We start from the raw sequence: 8,695 nt of genomic DNA on the forward strand, positions 1-8,695 counted from the left end.
ATACTATGCACAGTTTGAAGAAAAATGAGATTGATATAGAACAGAAAAATGTTTAAGATGTATGGTTAAGTAAAAGAAAAACACGTTGCAAAACAAGATGGGTTATAAAAACAAATTTTCTTAGAGAATAAAAAGAGAGATAAGAGCATAGGCAAAGTCTAGAATGTATTGATACTAAACTACTGGCAACATGAATTATCTTTGGAGGATAAGACTATGGAGGACTTTTTCTTTCTTCAATATTTGTATAATATTTGATTTTTTTTTTTTTTACAAAAAGCAAAAACTCTACTTCCTTAGGACATCTTCCTGGTTACTCTTCATTCATTTTTCGTATGAATTTGAAACACATTAAATGGCTGATATCTGACCCTATTTTGCTACAGAAACAGCAGTTCCAAAGCATCTGATCTGCTCTCTCCTCAACCCCTCAGCACAGCACCAGGCTCTTGGCTGATCCGACTGAATTGATTGCACATTGGCATTTGGTATTTAGAAATATGCCTGTTAATTGTCTCATGCGAACATCCTTAAATGTATCCACAGTGTTAATATGATTTGCCAGATAATTTATACCCACATTTTGTAAATACATTTCAGGTGTGTGTATCATTGGACAATTATTGATATGTTTGTGCAGGGAGAAAACAGAACTTCAAGATGAATCCTAGGAGCAGGAAAGCCTCTGAATGTGAAGAAAAAATCGGCAAACCTCTAATTGTTTCTGGTTCTTGATTTCTTTTAAGACTTGTCAGCTAAAGAGAGTGAGGAGGTTTGAACCAAGGCCAGTGCGATTTTTTTCCACCCAAAGCAAGCCTTCAAGCTGCCTGGCTGTGAGGCTGAACACTGACAGTGGTGTTTGTTGGGCTGATTGTTCATCAGGGTGCTTCTTTAGAGACAGTCTGTCTGGAGGGGTTGGCCACATTTCTTCATTAAGTATTTGTCCTTCTTTCTTTTCTTTGACACGAACAGTTATGATATTAGTCTTCAGTGACTGATCTCTGACGTCAGATTTTCCACAGGCTCAGATAAGAGTTCTCTTTGTGAACACAAGCAAATAGTTCAGGTGGTCGGTTTGCTACTGGAAAAAAAAAAAAAAATCAAATATGCAAACTTGGGAACCGAGATGAAATCTCTCCATTTCAAAGGATGGGTGTGATGAAAAATGAGATCGCCTGCTTTCTTGAGTCACCTTTGGGAGACAAGCCTGAGAAACAGACACCCATGCATCCCAGGGATGACAGGGATGGGAGCTCAGAGCCTGTCCTGAGATTTCTCACCTGCCAAGCCTGGATGGAGTCCATCTCACCCTTGCAGGGGGCCAGCCTTGCCTAGCACGTGAGAGGAGGGTCAAGGCTTAGGACTAGATGGCAATTCAGCGATGAACGGACATCGCGTTTTTTTTGTTTTTGTTTTGGCCACACAGCACGGCTTGCTTGCGGGATCTTATTTTCCTGACCAGGGATTGAACCTCAGCTCCCTGCTGTGGAAGAGCAGAGTCCTAACCACTGGACGGCCAGGGAAGTCCCGTAATTATTTTTAAGTAACTTAAAATCAGAGTATGTTAGAACATTAGAACCAGATGGGACCGTAGAGATTATCTAGTTTCCCAGAGTTCTGCAGGATAATTTTAGGTGCTCAGAAATAAAGGAGGAAGCGTTCTATGGTCAAGTACATTTGGGAAATGCTGGATGTAGTAGAAGCTGCTGGTGCCCCGCTTCAGCACAAGAGACTGACTTCCAGCAGCCTGTGTTTGTATCTCATTGTCTAAGGCCCTTCCTGAAGTCACGGAGGGCTGGTCTGTCCTTACATGGAGGGCTGGTCTGTTCCTACATAATCGGCCAGGGGTACCAAGAGCTTGACACTGACCCCAAGCAATCCTTAAACTATAACTGGAGAGAGTTGGTGTATAAACACCCCAGCAATCTCGCCCCTCAGGTGGGATAACTGAGGCATGTGCTCTACACTGACTCCTTCAGTTTCCCCAGTGGGACCGAGGTCCAGTTGCCCTCAGTGGTAGCTGGCTTAATCCTTCAAGACTGTCTTCCCTTCCCTGTCTTGCTTCTCAATTTCCTTAGCTTTCTTCCCTTCTCTTCCCAAATCAGTAACTTGCACTCAAATCCTTGTCTCAGCATCTGCTTTGGGAGCCCCAAGTAAAATTGCTGGGTAAAGAAAAAATGAACAGATTTCTTTACTACAGAACTTTCCAGAGCCTTTAACATGCTAATATACTTTGTGACTATCCGAGAGAGATTCAGTCTGCAGAACTTCCCAAATATTTGACTACAAAACCGTATTTTTCCCCCTACAGATATCTCTTGAAACCAGTACCCCAAGCAAAATATTTTGGGAGACATTCTCTACATTTTACTGAGAAGAGGACTTACCCAGGAAAGTCAAGGATTCATCTGTCTAAAGCGTTGCAGCCAACAGTGGGAGAATTATGGTTAGAATCTAGGTTTCCTCTTCTCTCCTCACGACACAATTTTGCATCTGTGCATCATATCAGGTCAGCACAGTGTCAGAGTTCTGAGGTCAGACCGTGGAGTTGGGAGTTAGGTCTCAGGGTTCCATCTGGTTCCATCGCCAGCCAGCTGTGCCTCTCTGCTTCGTCATTTACAATAATTTTTTGTCTTACCTTCTTCATATATGAAACCAGGGAGTTAAGTTGGCTGACTTTTTTTCCTGTGGTAAAATATATACAGCATAAAACTTACCATTTTAATGACTTTTAGTTGCAGTGGCGTTAAGTATATTCACATTGTTGTGCAACTGTCAGTATCATCCATCTCCAGAACTTCTCCATCTTCCTAAACTGAAACTCTGTACCCATTAAACATGAACTCCCCATTCCCCCACCCCTCTAGCCCTGGCAACTACCATGTTACTTTCTCTCCCTATGCATTTGACTACTCTATGTACCTCATGTAATTGGAATCATGCTGTATTTGTCTCTTTGTGACTGGTTTATTTCCCTTAGCATAATGTCCTCAAGCTTCATCCATGTTGTAACATATTGCAGACTTTCCTTCTTTTTTAAGGCTGAACAATATTCCACTGTAAGTAGGTACCACATTTTGCTTATCTGTCTTTCATCAAATTTGGGAAGTTATCAGTCATTATTTCTTGATGTATTTTCTCTGCCTCTTTCTCTTCTTCCTTCTGGATCTCCTACAATGTGTATATTGATCTGCTTGCTGACATTCCACAAGTCCCTTAGGCTCTGTTAACTTTTCTTTAGTCTTTTTTCTTTATGCTCCTCAGCCTCATGCCCTGTCTTAAGTTTGCTGATTCTTTCTTCTCCTTGCTTAAATCTGCCTTTGAATACCTCTAGTGAATTTTTCATTTCAGTTACCGTATTATTCAGCTTCAGGATTTCTTTTTGGTTTCTTTTTAGGTTTTCTATTTATTTTTTGATATTTCCATTTTATTCGGACATCATTTTCTTGACTTTCTTAATATCTTCCTTTCGTTCTTTGAGCGTTTTTAAGACATTCTTTTAACATCTTTGTTCAGTAGATTTGTCATCAGGTCTGTTTGAAAAACAATTTCTGTTGATTTTTTTTCCCTTCTGAATGGGCCATATATTTGTGTTTCTTTGCATGCATTGTGATTTTTTTGAAAACTGGACGTTTGAATCTAATAGTGTGGTAACTCTAGAAATCAAATTCTCCCCTTTTTCCAGGGTTTTTTTTTTTTTTTTAAATTCCTTTTTATTATTGCAGGTTGCCTCTGGGGGGCGAATTAGCCTGAGGTGTACACTAAAGGCCTTCTTAGGTCTTTTCAGAGCCTTTCCCTGGGCATGTGTAGTTACTTTCTAATTTTCCCCATGTATGCAGTTGTTTTTGAACATCCTAGTCTTTAATGGCTGGCTCCAAACAGGGAAAAAGAGAAAAATGAAGGAGGTGGGGGAAAGAGCCTTGGCCTTTTAAATTCCCTGTTCACTTTAATGGGGGGGAGGGGCTTGCAACAATGGTGTAGGGGAGGTACAACAACAATGGCTGCCTGTCTCTTTACCTGCACCTCTGTGATCAGAAGCAGCAATTCCTGATCCGAGCACAGATCCCTGATATTTGGAGGACAGGGTCCTTTTAGCCCACCCTGGCTCCAGAAAGCTGTGTTTAAGCTACTTCAGGAACACATGCACAGCTGCCTGCCGCATGGGTGGGGTTGGAGGATAGGTAACTGCTGCTACTGCTAAAGGCTGAAATTGACTGAAATTAACTGCAATTTACCATCCAAGTCTGCCCCTGGAAGTTGCAAGCCTTCAACAGACACCAGAGTTCCAAAATAATTACATCAGATAGCTTCTGCCAGTGCAATTGCTGTCTAGCTGAAGAGACAAATTCCTGATGCTTATTTTATTTATCTTTATAGAAGTATAGTTAATTTACAATGTTGTGTTAGTTTCAAGTGTCCAGCAAAATGATTCAGATAGCCAGCTATCTATCTGTCTATCTACATCTTAACTCTCCATCTTCCCAGAATCCTCTCTCTGTGTTTAATTTTTTGAGGAATTGCCATATGTTTTCCATAGGGGCTGCACCATTTTACATTCCTGACAGCAAAGTGCCAAGAGTTCCAATTTCTCCACATCCTGGTCAGTATTTATTTTCCGTTTTTTGGATAACATCCGTCCTAACACATGTGAAGTGGTGTCTCACTGTGGTTTTGATTTGCGTTTTCCTAACGATTAGTGATGTTCAACATATTTTCATGAGCTTACTGGCCATCTATATATCTTTTTTGGAGAAATGTCTGTTCAAATTTCGCCCCTTTTAAAATTGTTTATTTTTGTTGTTGTTGAGCTGTAGGAGTTATTTATATACTCTGGATACTTATCCATCTCATCTGCCTTCTTTAAAGCTTCCTTCCTGTCTTAACATTTATATATCTTAAAACCACGTTAAAACCACACCTATTGTTAACTCAATAAACCTTACACTCTATCATAGATACCTTAGAACCTGGCTACTCAAAATGTGGTCCCGGGCTGGCAGCATCAGGATCACCTGGGAACTTGTTAAAAATGCAGAATCCTGGGTCTCACCCCACATCTTCTGAGTCAGAATCTGCATGTGAACAAGGTCCCCAGGTGATTCATGCAACATTAAATCTTGAGAAGTGCTGCTCCAGAACGCAGTGCAGCTGTGTAAGATGTAAGATGAATCGGGCATTTGTATTTTTCAGTTTTTGATTCCAGAATTCTCCCATCCCAGCATTCTTGCTCTTTCTGCTATTAAAAAGCAAGACCGGGGCTTCCCTGGTGGTGCAGTGGTTGAGAATCTGCTTGCCAATGCAGGGGACACCGGTTCGAGCCCTGGTCTGGGAAGATCCCACATGCCGTGGAGCAACTGGGCCCATGAGTCACAACTACTGAGCCTGCGCGTTGGGAGCCTGTGCTCCGCAACAAGAGAGGCCGCGACAGTGAAAGGCCCGCGCACCGTAATGAAGAGTGGCCCCCGCTCGCCGCAACTAGAGGAAGCCCTCGCACAGAAACGAAGACCCAACACAGCCAAAAATAAATAAATAAATAAATAAATTAATTAAAAAAATATTAAAACAAAACAAAAAAAAAGCAAAACCAAGCTATGTAGTTCTGATGGCAAAGTCACGAGTATGTGGCCCTTCTTAACCCTGACACGCTGAGATGGATATTTTTCTCCAGGGTTGAATCAGATCAATCCGTATGTCTACATCTTTTTCTATATATTCCTCTGTTTTCCCCTTCTCCCTGCTCCAAAAATAAATGTAGCCAGTGGCTGTACCTTCTGTTTCTTTCCAGAAAAAAAAAAAAAAAAAAAAGGAACAGATTCCCACACTGGTTTTCAAAGGCCCATCTGACACTGTGTTTTATTTCTTAGCTGCTCCTTGTAAATTGCTTGTAGGCACTTCTCTTCTTAACCTCCAACTGGGGCTTTGTGCAGCAGAGGTGGTTATTATCTCAGCAAGCTAGTGCCATCAATCCATCCCCTCTCCCATGGGATCATATGCCTTTAATGCGAGCACTCCCCAAGTGTCCACTTCTGAGCTGCTGGGGAGGGTGCAGTAGCCAAGGGTGAGACCTCTGTACAATAAACCTTTGAGTCAACGAGACTCTTCCCTGACACCTGTATGCTGCACACTTCATCTGATATATTGCATTAGCCTTGGAAAATACCTTTGGCTCAGGTAGATTTCTGGAAATGACAATAATGGACATGATACCCATCTTAATAGACACATTCACCTTGAACACTGGCCAACTGCCTTCTGTGTTCCCTCATGGTGAATCTTGCTTTTAATGGCTCACTGAATTCCCACTTACTCAGTCTAAATTGTCTTTTAGTGATGTGAGCATTTTCTTTGTTTATACTGATTTCTATCACATATAGCACACAGGTAGAAGGAACTTGAAACTAAAATATACAGTTAGCTTCTCACCACTCCTCAGCAGGAGTAAATCCAAAAGGAAGTGTTGCCAACCAGGATTCCTGGCCTCCTTAATCAATAGAAATTGATCAGAGGCCAGACAAGAAATTCAGGCAAGGCTTTATGGGGGCCCCTGCCTGCAGCCAGAGGGAGTGAGAACAAGTAACAGGTTCCCTGCTCCCTCGCTCACTCCTTGGATGGGGGTGGCGAGCTGGCTCCTTATATGGGGAGAGGATAAGGGCAGGTCCAGGGGTCGCGTGAGAGGGGTGGCTTAAGTGGCTTGCCCACCCCTTTGGTGGTGGTGTGTGCAGGGGGCACGCGCAGCACCCTGCTTTTGTTCCCTGCTCTTCAGAAGTGGCAGTTGTGTCTTTTGGTCTTTTTGTATCTTTTTGTCCATAATTTGCCCCAACTGTGCATTTTTAGTCCCTTATAGTTTCTTTGTATTTTGTTGCTCAAGGAGATGTTTGTCCAAGTGCAAACATTGCAGCAAAAGGTCCCAGGTCCCAGGTCCCAGCCCGTCTCAGAAGGAAGTAGGAGGGAGGCATCTCTATGTAAACTGATACTCAGTGTTACTCAAAAGCCTCAGCCTATTCCCCTGTGATGTCTCTCACAAAAGAAGGGGCTTCTTGGGGGAATGATGGTATATGCAGTGGATGTTGTATTTGAAAAACCAGCATCCGTTCTTCTTCCTTTGATTAGTCTAAGCCCATCACAATGACCCTATTCCCCTGCTAGTGACTGGCTCTGGAATGGCACACGATGAAACGAGGCCGGCAGTGATGTCTGGGGGTGGTGTAGGGGTGGGGACATTCTGGGAGAGGTTTCCTTGCTCTACAGAAAAATGCTTCCACTTTTTCCCCTTGACCTTGTCATGTCTGGAGAAGACACCTGGAAGTCCTGACACCTTATTGCTATGAGCCTGAGGAGGAAGCTGGCACTGAGAACAGCAGAGCAAAGGTTGGACCTTGATGACACTGCCGAGCTGCTACTTCAGCAAAACCTGAGACCCTGACCTGTGGTCTCTCTGTTTTGTGAGACAGTAAATTTCCTCATTGTTTAAGTCAGCTTCTGTCAGGACTTTTGTTTCTTGTAGCCAAAAGCATTCTGATGAATTCAAAGGGAAAATATGGACAGTGTCCCAATATTTCAGTGTTTTGGTTTTTTTTTTTTTAGTTTGCAGTGTTGTAAGTTCATGGCATGAAACAGATCCATATTCCAACGTGTACAGAGACATCCCAATGCTGAATATAAATTAAATATAACTTTTAATCTGCACTTGCATTTAAACTACCTACCCCAGGACTTTCCTGCACTAACACAGATAATCGAGAGCTGGCTATTTTATTTCCACTGAATTATGCACCTTTTAGGATGTAGAGGAGTCACTCTGGGTCCCGGCTCTCCCGTCCCAGTCTATTTCCTTTGAACTTGGCTGTGGGCCCTTCCAGGCACGGCTCTAAGCAGACTTAAGCATCACAATATTCACAATGTGTGTTTCAACTCCATTAATTTGCAGGCAGGATAAAATTGATTTATAAAAGGAAGTTTTAAAATTACATTTAAACTTTAAATTACATTTAAGCTAACATTTAAAATTAAATATTAGTTATTTTCTGAAGAGTTGGTTCCTGCATATGGTACACAATTCAAAGGCAGTGAAAAGAAAGTCTCCCCTTCACCCCAGGCTCCAGCCAACCAGTTCCCCTTCCACGAGGCAATCATTGTTACCGGTTATGAAAGGAAACCTATCTCCCTAATTCACTCAGGCTTTGGTTCAACTCAGGACGTGAACCTTGCTGATACAAAGGATATTATGGAAAGTTGGATAGAGCCCTAGACTCACTAAGATTGTGCTCTGGTCCTGACCTTGAGAGAACAGCTGAGCCCCTGACCTTGATTATATCATTTGGGCTTCTTTTATGGAATGGGGGTAATAATGCTGATTCTACTCTTCTTGTGTGCTTAGTTAAACTTCAGATGTGACACAATAGTCAAAGTTCTCTGGAAAGATAAAAAGGCAACAGCAGTTGAGTGGAGACAAATGAAAATAATTTACCCCATTGGGATCCAAAAATGGAATACACAGTTTTCTTTCACCTATTTAAAATTCTGTTTAATGCTTCAACAATTTCTGCACGAGCTGAAATAGAAATATAAAAATAAAGGATGATGCAACCTATTGTCAACAGGTTCTAACTAGATGGCATCACTCTTTTGGACCCCTTCTGAGGTACAGGAAGCTTTAGGATTTGGGTAGGTTTCCGTTTGTTGTTTTGTTGTTGTT

At 42.0% G+C, this 8,695-nt stretch overlaps 1 long non-coding RNA gene across 1 annotated transcript; it reads left to right on the forward strand.

Annotated features, from left to right (window-relative positions):
* The first annotated feature begins 259 nt into the window (after positions 1-259).
* LOC309615755 lies at positions 260-5,578 on the forward strand. Its single transcript, XR_014237052.1, has 2 exons — positions 260-2,446; positions 5,303-5,578. It is a non-coding gene; the product is annotated as an uncharacterized lncRNA (long non-coding RNA).
* Positions 5,579-8,695: the final 3,117 nt, after the last annotated feature.

This window comes from Balaenoptera borealis (assembly GCF_965194805.1).
Source record: "Balaenoptera borealis genome assembly, chromosome: 18".
Classification (NCBI taxonomy): domain Eukaryota; kingdom Metazoa; phylum Chordata; class Mammalia; order Artiodactyla; family Balaenopteridae; genus Balaenoptera; species Balaenoptera borealis.